Below are 13767 nucleotides of genomic sequence, written 5' to 3' on the forward strand. Positions count from 1 at the left end.
TTGCATCCTCTCTGTCTTCATCTGCCTCCTATTGTCTTTTTATTTCCATTCGCGTCTCCCTCCAGCTAGCTTTACTCCTCTTCTCTCCAAGCTTTACCCGCAATCGTGGGTCTCTCCCCCTCTCTCTCTTTCCCTCTCTCTCTCTCTCTCTCTCTCTCTCTTTCTCTCTCTCCTCTCTCTCTCTCTCTCTCTCTTCTCTCTTCTCCTCTCTCTCTCTCTCTCTCTCTCTCTCTCCTCTCTCTCTCTCTTCTCTCTCTCTCCTCTCTTCTCTCTCTCTCTCTCTCTCTCTCTCTCTCTCTCTCTCTCTCTCTCTCTCTCTCTCTCTCTCTCTCTCTCTCTCTCTCTCTCTCTCTCTCTCTCTCTCTCTCTCTCTCTCTCTCTCTCTCTCTCTCTCTCTCTCTCTCTCTCTCTCTCTCCTCTCTCTCTCTCTCTCTCTCTCTCTCTCTCTCTCTCTCTCTCTCTCTCTCTCTCTCTCTCTCTCTCTCTCTCTCTCTCTCTCTCTCTCTCTCTCTCTCTCTCTCTCTCTCTCTCTCTCTCTCTCTCTCTCTCTCCTGCACCACTCTGTCCCGCTGTCAGCTTGATTACCGGCTTGTCGGTTTGCTCCCTTCGTATCTTGTTGGAACACTTGATTACCTACACACATGTTCCATCGTATAATGCATGTGGACACACTGGCTGTCGGTGCGTCGTGGTCTGCCATGTTCCATTTCAACCACACCTGGCGCACCAACTACACCCGGCGGTATACGTGATGCCTGCTGGCGACAGTGCGCGCTGCATATGGGAAACTGTAGGCGCTGCGTGCGGATGACGGCATGCGCCACTGCGTGCGGGTAACGGTATGCGCTGCGTGCCGGTGATGTATGCTCCGCGAGCGGGCGACAGAGCGCGATGCGTACCGGCGACGGTATGCGCTGCGTGTCGGTGATGGTATGCCCCGCGAGTTGGCGACAGAGCGCGATGCGTACCGGCGACGGTATGCGCTGCGTGTCGGACGCGGCGTGCGCTACGTACCGGACAAATTCTGTATATGGACTAGTGATAGTTTGCCGCGCATGTGTAACAGTATGCTTTGTGAACCGCCGACAGTATGCGATCTGTTCTGGCGACGGTATGTGCTGCGCACCGACACGGGCTGCGTGCCAGTGACTACATTATGTGTACTGGTGACAGCATGTGCTGCACACCGACACGGGCTGCGTGCCAGTGACTACATTATGTGTACTGGTGACAGTATGTGCTGCGCACCGACACGGGCTGCGTGCCAGTGACTACATTATGTGTACTGGTGACAGTATGTGCTGCGCACCGACACGGGCTGCGTGCCAGTGACTACATTATGTGTACTGGTGACAGTATGTGCTGCGCATCGACACGGGCTGCGTGCCAATGACTACATTATGTGTGCTGGTGACAGTATGTGCTGCGCACCGACACTGGCTGCGTGTCAGTGACAGTGCGCTATGTGTACCGGCGACAGCATGTGCTGCGCGTGGACAACGGCGTGCGCTGCGTGTCGGCGGCAGTGTGCGCCACGTGCTAGTGATACGGCAATGACCAATAGTAAAAGGGCATTGAAAGAGATGAGTACTAAACCGGACAGTCGTATTCTCTAAGTCTGTAACACAAATAGTTGATGTTTCAGATTTCTGCCAAATTGTTTGATGCAGAAATCGATCGTTAGGACAATCGTAACCATGTTATTCCAAACAGTAGATTGACAATGCCAGAGTCTATATCTGTGGAACGAGCCAGCATCTGAATGTCGATGAAACGTGTAACGTTCTCATTAGAAGGAATGATTATAACATCAATCACAACAATGTACGTTTGAAGGTGGTCACATGCTTTATATCTCAAAACGGTACTTGGTGATGGATATTGATCTTTGAAATGCGGTATCAAAATGAGCTTAAGGACGCATGCGCTTAACCCAGGTCTCTATGATGTGTTTGTCAGTATCAGTGAAAATGATGCACGCTAGTCATAATATGATGTCGGATATACAAATGGGGTTAATTGGATGGCTCGGAATGCATAGAGTTTTGCAACACGCAAGCAAGCAGTGTTAGACAGGGATCTCATGGGCCACCAGATCTGAAATGTTAAAACGTGGGATAAACAGGAGCAAGACAGTGATTTTTGGTCAGGCCTGTCAAAATAACCATAGCTGTTTTCTCCAGCGGTGTTTTTGTTTCTTCATCATGTACTATTCGCCCTTTCACGTTTCGGATTCACACGATTTGTTTCCACGGAAGCAAATACCCAAGCAAGAAACGAGCGATTGTATACATGAATTTGGTACACTTGGTTACAAAGCAAAAAACACTTCCAAAGGAAAATTTACCGTTTTTTTTGGCAGACCTGACGCGAATCCATGTGTTTTGCTCCCCATGAATCCCATTTCCCCTGCATATCATATTTAAGAGTCTATGGACAGCGGCGGGACCAAATTAAACACTAGTCAAACAGACGCGGGCGTCAAAAGGGCTTGATCTATTTTCCTTACAAAATTCATAAAAATATGTCATTTTGACCGTGTGGTTTGGGAGAGATCGGTGCTCCCCATGGTGTGAACTGTTAACGCACCACTGTGTTGTGCAGCGCAACCCTTTGGTTCAAATGTTTTTTTTTTATCCTGCACGTATGACCGCTCTTTAAATGCAGGCGGCCCATTCGGAAAGGTAAATTTTTGTCTGGGACCGGTGTAGAATATAATATTTGTTTTTTATATTTGGGCGCGCGGTCGCACTCCCCGAATTGTAAGGCAAAAATGTTCCCAAATGAAATTATATAAACACGAAATACACCGCAGTCCAAAGTAAGGCATGTCACGCGTTTGGGCATTTTTAACGTGCATTTGATGACATTGTACTGATTATATTTTTTCCTGTTGAAGAGTATTTGCACACGATGGAGATCGATTCATTCAGGCCTTCATTCAGATTCAGATGCATTCGAATCTGACCTTGACTCAAATCTAAAGAAAATGCCCCCCCCCCCCCCCCCGGTGCAGGAACGAGAACAATTCACTGAAGAAGAGAAGCCAAGAAAAGCCAGAAGCCTTTTTGAGAAGCCAGGCTCTCCGAGGCCCAAACGGCGGTGCGGTCAGGCAGGTAAAGGGCAAAGGCGAAATGTGCCGGAACTTAGAAAACGGCAAAGTAAATTTAAGCTTTACTGTCGGTAAGGATAGAGCTTATCTGCCTGAACATGGCATCTTATATGCGAATTCCCAATACAAAACATAAACTCCGACCCCGGTTTGTGCCTGGCGGAAGGCCACATATACCATGCATACCTCATCATGCTAAGATAAGGTCAGATCGGCGTGTGCTGAAGATGTCATGTCGAGCAGTAACATGCTGTCAAAAAAAAAACATCTTAAAGTATGACCAGACACCTCCTAGCCAAGGTGTCTACTAATTAGATACTTTATACCATTTTCGTAATAATACTTTTAATACATACTTTTATATACGTCCTGAATAATATTGTGCATAAAGTAATAATGTACCGTTGATACTAAGTTGTCTTCTAAGCTGTCAACTAATTAAGTATAATTTCCTCCATTGTCCTCTACGGATATGTTGTATTGAGAATACCCATATCATGCAGAAGTTTCATGCGTAAGCTCGGTAAGCGTAACAAGCCTTGGCGTCTATTTTCCAGCTTCAACTGACACCTCCACGCCCGCACCGAATCGACGTCCGTCTTTAAATCCCCCCGAGAACCGGAAACCAGGCCACATCGCCTGCCAAGCGGCCGACACGCCGTGAACCAATCACCGCCCAGGTCACAGCGCCCCAGGCACCGTGACCTTCGGCCGCCGAGCGGTCAGAACGCGCCGCGCGGCCAGCGACGTGGCGGCCAACACAAGTAACGCCGTTGCATGCAAATACGCACATCGACGTATAGAGACGTGCCAAACAAGAAAATAAGCCAATATACTATTTCCGCTTTATTCTCAGAGTTTTACTGTACATACGGAATTCTGCTGATCCCCCGACGTTCGCAAATCACTTGGACCACATAACAATTTACTCAATGAACTTGTTCTCTCCTCGTTAACAACTTATTATTGTAAATATGCATTTAAGCTAAGTTTGCAATCATCTGTCGTTTAAAGCTTCTCGGAGACTCGGGTCAATGGCGTCAAAAAGGGAGTCGCGGAAACACAGCCAGTTCCTCACCTGTGGTAAGTCATAAACGGCGTGCTTCACCGACTGTACAATTACATGGCCCGAGTTTGGGCTTTTGAAAGAGTCGAGTAATTGTGCCTTCAGAAAAGAATGCCGAGGGTATATTTGCGGTGGTAAGTCAAGTCCTGTTTAAAAACGTTGGCTGCTCAGTCAATTTTACAGCAAATCATGGAAACAGGAACACAAGTAGGTCGCTGACTCGCAACAAAGAGCTCATAGATGGACTTGCTTGAGACATGAGCGCCTAGAGCCCAACTGCGTTATACACTCGTTTTTGAGCCCTAAAAGTCATAAGAAACGTTAGAGGCTATCCATGAATCACGTTGCTATTTTTGTTGTTGTCATTTGTCATCATCACTCTTCCCCTTGGTTACACACATGCTACGCTGGAATGATAACTCCCCATTCCCTGGTTGCGCTGTCTTAAGGATACCATCTAAGCGTGCAACGTCCTTCTGATCTCGAATTGAGCTTGAGGTGCGAAACAAAAATGATTGTCTTGCTTGTCCTGAGTGGAAGTCCATAGGATTCGGCCTTAGGTTTTGATACATTTTTAATGTGTTTTCCTGCTTTGTGACTACACCGAAGCGTAACGTTTGCCATCAAAAAGCCCATTTTCTTACGCCTCGTTTACGCTCCATAAACCTCCTCTCTCTTCACGCGTAGTGTAATTTATATGTGGTCCTTATGTACCCCTGACCAGCTGCTGCGTTTTTTTAAATTCTTTTTGCGTCAAATGCTCACAACATTCAAAATCGCAAATCTTGGGTCGGGTCACAGGCAGCAGCGTGGCTCCAAACCAACAGCGCGATAAACGTGGTTATGACGTGAGGATAAAGATAGGCTGATCGCATTGATTGTCAGCTTCGAAGTGCATGCTCTCAGAGGGAGCCATGGCCGGCCAAGATATAGCCCAGCTCCGAGTCTCCAGTACTGTTCCCCACGCCCCAGCGAACTGACTCCGATACGGGACCAGGTGTTCCGCCCCCTCCGCCTACCACCTACCGCGCCACGTCACGCAGGGCTGCTTCTCGTTGCGTTGCGCCGGTCCAGGAGATCTGAGCCACAGGCCCGGACCAGACCGGACAAGCAGGGTGGCCGGTCCAGCATCCAAGCAGGAGAGGGGAGGCCAGCATGCCTCCATGCCGTGCAGCCCCCTTACACCCCCTCGAAAAAGAAGGCCAAGTGGCGGCAACATCTTTCCATCTCACCGAACACCCACCGAACAGTCCGAGCATTCAGAAGCCGGAGCGATGCCACTCGTCCGCGAAAGAACGGCCTGTTTAAAAGCCGGGCCAAGACCACTCGAGACCACTCGTCCCTGTAAGAACGGCTGGTCTACAAGCCGTCCGAGATCACTCCTCCCCGGAAGAACAGCTGGTCAGAAGCCGGACCGAGACCAATCCTACCCGGAAGAACTGCTCGTTCAGAGCCCGGACCGAAACCAATCCTCAGCGGAAGAACGCTCGCTAAGATGTACAGAACAGCCATGTACTCACAACATTTTTCTGTCCTCCAGCCTCACACAGGTCACCTACGTCACCACGCCCTGGTAACGATGACAGCCGGCTTCCAAGGCCCAATGGATTGGTGACTGACCGCCCCGTTTCGCGATGCCGCGAAATAGCAATGACCATCAACACGCACATTATAATTGAACTAGTTTAGTTTCTGTACACAAAACTACCTGCTTTTGGTGTCCAAAATTTGGCGTAGTATTTGGTTTTAATTGAATTCAATATATTCATAAATTTAATTCAATTAAATTTGGCAAAATTTGGTTTCAAGGTAGGCAGCACGGGATCCAGCGCGTAGCTCGTCTACATACGCGGCAGCTGACGTCGAGCGTACGGCACACGGTGTGTTGACACGTGCTTCAACGGCAACGCTGGGCTCGCGACCAAACATCACGAAAAGGAGGCCGTGGCCGAGTTCTTTGTGAAGTTGAGCGCGGTACCCGAGAACGGTATAAGTAGCGACAATTGTTTATCCCACACGGCATGGTGCTCCGACAGAGACTTGGCCAGCATTCCCAAGATCGTGCTGTTGTCACTCTCACAACGGCTGTCACTGGAATGGAACACTGTTGCGCTTGATTGCTGAATCTCATGATATGTCACAGGTCGGACACCACCTGGTCACCGAACTTGGCGACACAATCAGAGTGAAGGTGCGTCACAGTGGCGACACAATCAGAGTGAAGGTGCGTCACAGTGATTCACGAAAAACCCAACGTGTGCAAATACCTGCAGAGAGGGCAAAGTTTTGGCAACAGCCACGGCAAATATGTTCTCGGCACCGAAGCGTATTGAATAAGGCGGTCGCACACAACTAGCAAGTGTTGGATACCGCGGGCAATGGCCGGCAGGTCAGCTAAGAAGTCCGTGGGAACTACCTCCCGCAGCTCGGACGAGTACAGCCCGTCCATACGTGCCTTCGGCTGTCTTGTGGGAGGTTACCACCAGCGCAAAGGTCACACCGGCGCCAGAAATTCTCGCCAGAGGACATACACAGCCAGAAAAAAATTGAGATCGGCTGTAACAGCTTTTCGCTCCCGAAATGGCCACCACAGGGACCAGCAAAGAAAGTGGTAAATATTTCAGCGGCGAAACTAAGTGGAATGATAATGCGCGAGCTCAATTCCCAAGCCGATGAAATGCAAATATCGGGGACTCTGACAGAGCCGTATTTAAACCCACTGTGTCACGACCGCCTCCGATGACTTCTGAAAATGAACAATGTTGCCCGCGAGGCAAAACAGGTAGCAGCAACGTGAGCAAATGCTCACACAATCACGATGAAAGAGCAGAGCCCCAGAAATGTTGACAAGTTGTTGGTCGTCCGCGGTTGCGGCCAGTCGCTCATCTCCCAAAACTTCTCGGGATCTGGTGATCTGCACTGCCCCGAGATCACGAAATAGCAAAATCGTACCTGCTTTCGGAAAAATTATCACTTGTCAAGTTGAGTTGAGTTGTCATAATATGAACGTGAAATCCAGCAATTTGCAGATCTCAGCTTGACGTCAGTTGAGCTTGAGACATCAGCTCGCCCACTGCTGTCAAGACCTGGGTGGAAGTACTTACCGGGCATGGCCATGCTGTCGAATAATGCAGGAATGACTCAGATGTCATATCTGGGTCAGCGCCACGTTAAGTAGCCTGCAACAAGACAACGACACGAGGCTAAATCCAAAACACATACACCTGCACCCAATATCCCCTAGCGGAGTAATGATCGGTGCTTTATCACAGTAAGCCGGATCGATCGACGCTCGGTGGAAAGCGGCGCACATGTCCAGTACGCGATACAAGAGGACCCAGTCAGCTCATCTCAGGCGTGCGGAGAGGCCATTACGCGGATGCCCGCATGGATATGAGTTTCAACAGGCTTAGTCTTCACAAGGCAAACGGTGCGGCCCAGGCGCCAGCAGGTATCTCGAGAATGCCCCTCTTGAATAATGGAGCCAACTGCACACAAATTTGCCCTTTCAAATGTGGAGCAATGCGACGAGGGCTGTGACGGATTGGAGGATGGTCACCTGTGTGGATGCAGTGGGTGCGGTGGATGCGGTGTGTGGATGCGGTGGATGTGGTGTGTGGATGCGATGGATACGGTGTGTGGATGCGGTGGACGCGATGTGTGGATGCAGTGAATGCAGTGGATGCGGTATGGGGATGCGGTAGGTGTGGTGTGTGGATGCAGTGCATGCGGTATGGGGATGGGGTGGATGTGGAATGTGGATGCGGCGTATGCGGTATGGGGATGCAGCAGATGTTGTGTGTGGATGCGGTGCATGCGGTATGGGGATGCGGGGGATATGGTGTGTGGATGCGGTGCATGCGGTGCGTAGATGCAGTGTATGCATTGGATGCGGTATGTGGATGCGGTGGATGTGGTGTGTGGATGCGTTGGTTCACTAGTGGTGTGACGGAAATGGTCAGCAAACATACTGCCATGCCTTTTCAGGATAGCAAACAGGGCCCGTCGTTGGAAAGCTGTTTTGGCATCGGACAACTCCACCATCGACTCAACTCGACTGAATCGCTTCACTCAGACTGAGACTCAGGCGCTTGCTGCTAATAATAACCTCCAGCTCAGCTGCCTGGGTAATGCCTGTGTACAGAAATGCGGTCAGTAGGCACGTTTTTGACAAAGAGAGGAGCAGCCGGACTAGCCACACCGACGATACCCGACCTAAACGCCACCTCTGAACGCCACATGCTGAAGCACGGCTGTACAAGAACAGATCTAGAATAGTCAAAATGGCGGCATATCCTATCACAAGGCGCAGCGGCTGGAGGCTAGGAAGAATCGCAGCCGACCATTTCCCAGTCCAATGACGTTTTCTCGGTGGAGATGGCTAGAGCAGGGTGTTGTGTGGATCAACAGAAGTCTCTTACGGACAAACTGAACAATACAAAGGAGTCCGCCAAGAATAAAAGCAAAGGAAACAAGGAGCATCCATGGACTCGGTGACATCAGAAACTACGTGTGTCTGTTTCCATATCGGTGCGCACTTTTACACGCCCCAAGCGTGGCAGCTCGCTCTGAGATACAGTCCTGACTCCAGTTGTGGTCCTGGTGAGAACTATATCTGAGGGAACGTCCAAGCCTTGTTCGTCGCGTTAACTGATGACCCAAAGTCCGGGACGAATCGGCGCGGGGCGCCTGAAATTATTGCTGAAAACGCCGTGCCATCATTAAGCGTCGCACGGCGACCTGCGTCAGCGCTGCCCAAACGCCTTGCCCCTCTTCGACACGGGGTCATGTCGGCTGCTACGCTCAGGTCGGTCACGTGCGCCACGCGCGGCGCTGCGGCTCCGGGTGCCACACGTCTTGCCCCGACACACCTGACGCTCCAGCTGTTCCAGACGCTGAAGTATTTGGTCAGTAGTACTCACCTGCCGCAAAAAGCGGTCTCAGTGCGCGCACCTCACATGAGGTCCTTTACTGTTTCCACATCCCATCAGACATACTGATACCCGCAGCAGTGATCCGCGCGTTCTGTCAGCAAGGAAGGGCTGGTTATTATTTGCTTATTTTCGTTAGAGCCATTTCGACCAAAAATGATCCAGATGTCCGGCGTTGAAGTGTCTGCAGGCCGCGCGGCAGCGGCCTCGTGGTTAGCACTAGCCGGTCATCGACGGGTGGACGAAAACTACAACGTGTCTGAGAAAAAACATCTTTGAAGGATTTAGGACATCACTTAACACTTTACGAGTTAGTTCTCATCCGTGACATATTTAGATGGATGATAAGAATCGGTGAGCATTTACAGCACCGCAAACTGGCGCTGGAATTTGGTGGTGGAACTGGAAAAGTAAACCTAAAATCCTTTTTTCGTGTTGCTGCAGCTGTCAATCCATTTAAAAGGCATCCTTAAACTAATACATATGAAAAATACGCACCAATCTTTCAATGAACTTCACGAATTTATTTTGAAGGACTTTCGAAAGCATTATTTTGCGACTGTCGTTGTCGCGCGCCCGGCGCCCGGCACCTGGCACTAGCTGTAGCGCCCATCGCCTCTCGGTTTGGCGGAAGCTACAGCTCCGACCATCAGTGCTCTTGCTCTTAAGACTGCGGGAGCGCAGGCTCAAAGCCTTTTTATAAAAGTTGTTTCGCAAGTCGACTCTGTAACATATTGAACGACCTCAGGCTAACGTGGGTCGTTTTTTACGGCATTTCGATCCACCTTGTTGGATGATAATGGGACTCTTACTTTATGTATTTGTATTTGACGTCAGCTGACACTCCTCGTACACACGAGGCTATGACGTATCATTAGTGTGAGAGATAAAACAGCTCGCCAAAAAAAAAAGCGGAAAGTGACAAGGGATAAAAACATACAAACGCATGCACTTATAAAAATATAAGACAGCCCTATCGCACAATAAAGGACTTGGCTGCGGGCTGAAAACTTGTTGAATCCAGTCTGCTGGCATCCACAGGCAACTCATTCATAGGAGACGCCGCTCGGCATGGATAGGGCCTCTGTCCTGTCGCCTTGCGCACCGCCGGGCGCGCAGGTTATGCAAAGAAGAGTTTGGTCTTTGGGGCTTTTTCGGGCAAGGAGCCTCTTGGCTCGAACACTTGGGACTCATCATAATTTTTGGCCAGGGGCTGAGAGCCATTCTGTTCCAGCGTGGGATGTCTACCAGTCAGCATTCTGGCGACACGGGAGGGGTAAGTAACCTGGTCATTGAGAGGCCCTTGGAGGGATGCATCATACATTGGTCTCCTCCCCGACGAAGGAGGCCCTCTGACCTGGGAGGATGGCCCCGGGTTAATGCAGAGGCCTTCATTGATGCAAGAAGATCCCTTATCGCCGCAGGGGGTCTATCATTTGACAGACTCTATTTCGGCATGGCAAATCCCTGGTTGAAGTGAGGTTGGGGTGCCCATTGACTCAGGGGCCCTGATCGATGTAAATCGCGGGCCCTGGCCTCGCCCCTATTGGGAAAATGGGCTCCCACGACCGGATTGACACGCAGCTGACTGTTCGTTACTGATGAGTCCTGATCAACGCGTAAGCCATCATCGACTCAAATGACTCAGATTGGCACAAAGGGCCCTCTGAAGGTATGTGAGTAGGGGAGAGGGCGAATTCGGATTGGTCGAGGGCGAGGGCGGATTGGTCGCTTGGTAAGGGAGGGTCACGTGCTCCGGGGCTTCCTTGTGTGCACGCCCCGGACGTCTGTAACTTTCAAGCTATAAACATCGCCTTTTACAGTCATTCCTCAGCTACGCAGCCCGCAGCCTGGCAAGACTGGGTCGTGAGTAAACCAAAAGATACCAACATTCAACCAACCAGCATACTTGAATTTGAAAGTTAGGTCCAAATGTGCTTAAACGTTTCAAGGTCGGTGCTCTTTCTTACGGATTGGATGCAGGCATGACGCTTACCGAGATCAACTTTCCTCGTAAAGTGCGCAGCACTGGGAAAGGACGGCCTCTTGCGTCTCAAGTTAGGTCAACTTTTATCAATTTTAGAAGCACTCACCAAGATGACGGTCCAGCTATCACGCGCTCCAGGACCGAGGGTCTTAGGGCTGTGCTATTATTATAGCAAACTGAGCCTTACAACTTGCTGTCGTTAGAGCTATAGATGACGATGTCAAGCTTTTTTAAACGGATGGGCAGAATTTCCGGTTCGAAAAACATTGTGACGCTAGTGGTTACGCGCATGCGTTTGATGTGTTATTTGATGCCCATTTAAAGCTTATGCATGCATTATGTTGGGTGCCGTTTCACGGAATTATTAATGTTGGGTGCCGCTTTACGGAGTGAATGAAGACGTGGCATTAGTATCACAGATGTGATATCTGTTCGGAATGTCGTCCACACCTGGTGTGTTGATATGTACACAACGTTTCGTCACTCCGGCTGTCATCAGGCGCCATGAAGCCTGGGAAGGACTGAATGGTGCTCGGCTGTTGGCCACGTAGTGTGCCAACCCAAATTGTTTTTTTATGGAATTGTTGGGATTTGAACCGGGGTACGGCGATTACAAGTCCATTGCCTTGCCGCTTAGATGACAGAGAGGGACATACTTTCATAGTAAAAACGTGGTTTTATTAATTTTCTGGATATTTGAGATGGATCGATGTCTGCCTAATGGCGCAGGTGGGGGGCGCATCCCCCATTTAGGTGGCGGGAGGCCGCTAACAGCGCCCGGGTGGCCGGCTAGATACCCTTCGCTCGGGGGGAAGGCCAGTCGACCTTCCTGAGATCTCGGGAACTGAGAAAGCTAGAGACATCAAATATACAGGGTGTGTTGGCCTGTACGTTGACTCTCTTAGGTCAAAGTTTGAGGTTCCTAGGTCATGACCTTCGGATCAAATAGGATCAAACAAGGCCAAATTCTAGGATGGTCTCCAAAGTGCCCCTAGAACCTAGATAACTGTTTCTAAGCTAGAGCGCACATGCTCATTTAGGGTGAGTGACCTTGTTTGACCTTTTGAAGGTCATGATGACCAAAATCACACAAGACTGCTCTGAGGTTTGCATTTGAATAATCGACAAAGATTACGCTGGGCAGCATGTTTCTAAAAACAAAATGTTGACCTGGGTCATTTTAGGTCGACGACCTATTCTGACCTCTAAAAAGTCCATAGAGGAGGCATACTGTTGTTCCTGCTATCAATAAATTATAAATGAGCACCAGAATGTATTCCATACAACAAGCCCTAGAGTAATAAAAAACAGGTTGGTTTTGACCTTGGTCTGACCGTCATACATGACCTTAGGTCAACGTAATTTGCTCATTCAATATTTTTGTTACCTAAAAAAAATCATTTCGGAGATCTATGGCTTTGTTTAACACTCCGTTATTGCATCAGATTGAACAACTCCCTAGAAAGTGACTTTGCTGAAACCATGGCCTGACTTTGACCTGCCATAGCTCAGCGGTCCTACAAGGTATATGTCAAACGATGCCCTATTTGATTGTCTATAGTCATGCCAAATTTGGCGCGGCACCCCGCATCATTCGGAAACCATTCTGGAAAAACCGTTTGGGGATCAATTTGACCCTCACCCAAGCGCTTGTTAACATCCTTGGGAGCGGCGATTAAGGACCCCATTTGAGAGGCATCACGACATCAGCGCTACTCTCCAAACAACGAGAGTGCTGCTGCATCAGTTATACGCAGCATTACTTCTACTGCAAACACTGATTCAAACTTTACTTGAATGCGACATTACTGCTGCTGCAAAGATGTATACACGACGAGTGCTGCAGGGTACAATTTACGTGTCAAATTTTATACACGACACACTTGCTACACTTACTACACTGCTACACTTGCTACATGGCAACAATTACACTTAAAGGGCTTATACACGTCATTACTTATGCAGCAAAGATATACAGTTTTCACTTACACACGTCATTACTTTTGCAAAATATCAAAGACGACATGAGTACTACATGACAAAACCTACACTGAAAAAAGATACATCACTCATTGCATCTATAGCAAAGGCTTGACCACAAGCCTTTGTTGTAGCACTTATGTCGCGTGTAAGCATTTGCAGTGGAAGTAAGAGTAGTATGTTTCAAGTTAACGTTTTGTCGTGTAGCACTAATACCGCATATAAGTTTTTACAGCAGAAGTAATGTCATCTATAAGAGATGTCTGTATGTTTGCAGTAAAAGAAAAAATGAGTATCAGTTATTGCAGTATAAGTTTTGTCGCGTAACACCCATATCGTGTATAAGTATATGCGACAGAGATTGTCGTTGCACCCCCGTCAGTAAGAGTTCTTGTTGAAGCACTAATGACATGGAACCGGTTTGAGGGCTCGAGGGGCTGGCCGGAGGTCGCATCGAGGGGCCCGGCCGGCAGGACCGGGTCCCTTAATGGACTATGCTATAATATCTCCATAATCTCATGCGAGGCTTAGTGCTTCAAATGCGGGTCAGGGGGCCCTTCTCGCCGATTTGGGGCCCTTGAATCGATGAGGGCGTCTATGTCGGCCAAGCACCAATAGTACCGAACAGTCGGCTTCGTCTCGGTCCGGCCTGAGAGCCCATTTACCTGGCAGAGACAATGTGGTGGCCTCA

The sequence above is a fragment of the Pollicipes pollicipes genome, unplaced genomic scaffold (genome assembly GCF_011947565.3).
Source record: "Pollicipes pollicipes isolate AB1234 unplaced genomic scaffold, Ppol_2.1 Scaffold_5724;HRSCAF=6776_pilon_pilon_pilon, whole genome shotgun sequence".
Classification (NCBI taxonomy): Eukaryota; Metazoa; Arthropoda; class Thecostraca; order Pollicipedomorpha; family Pollicipedidae; genus Pollicipes; species Pollicipes pollicipes.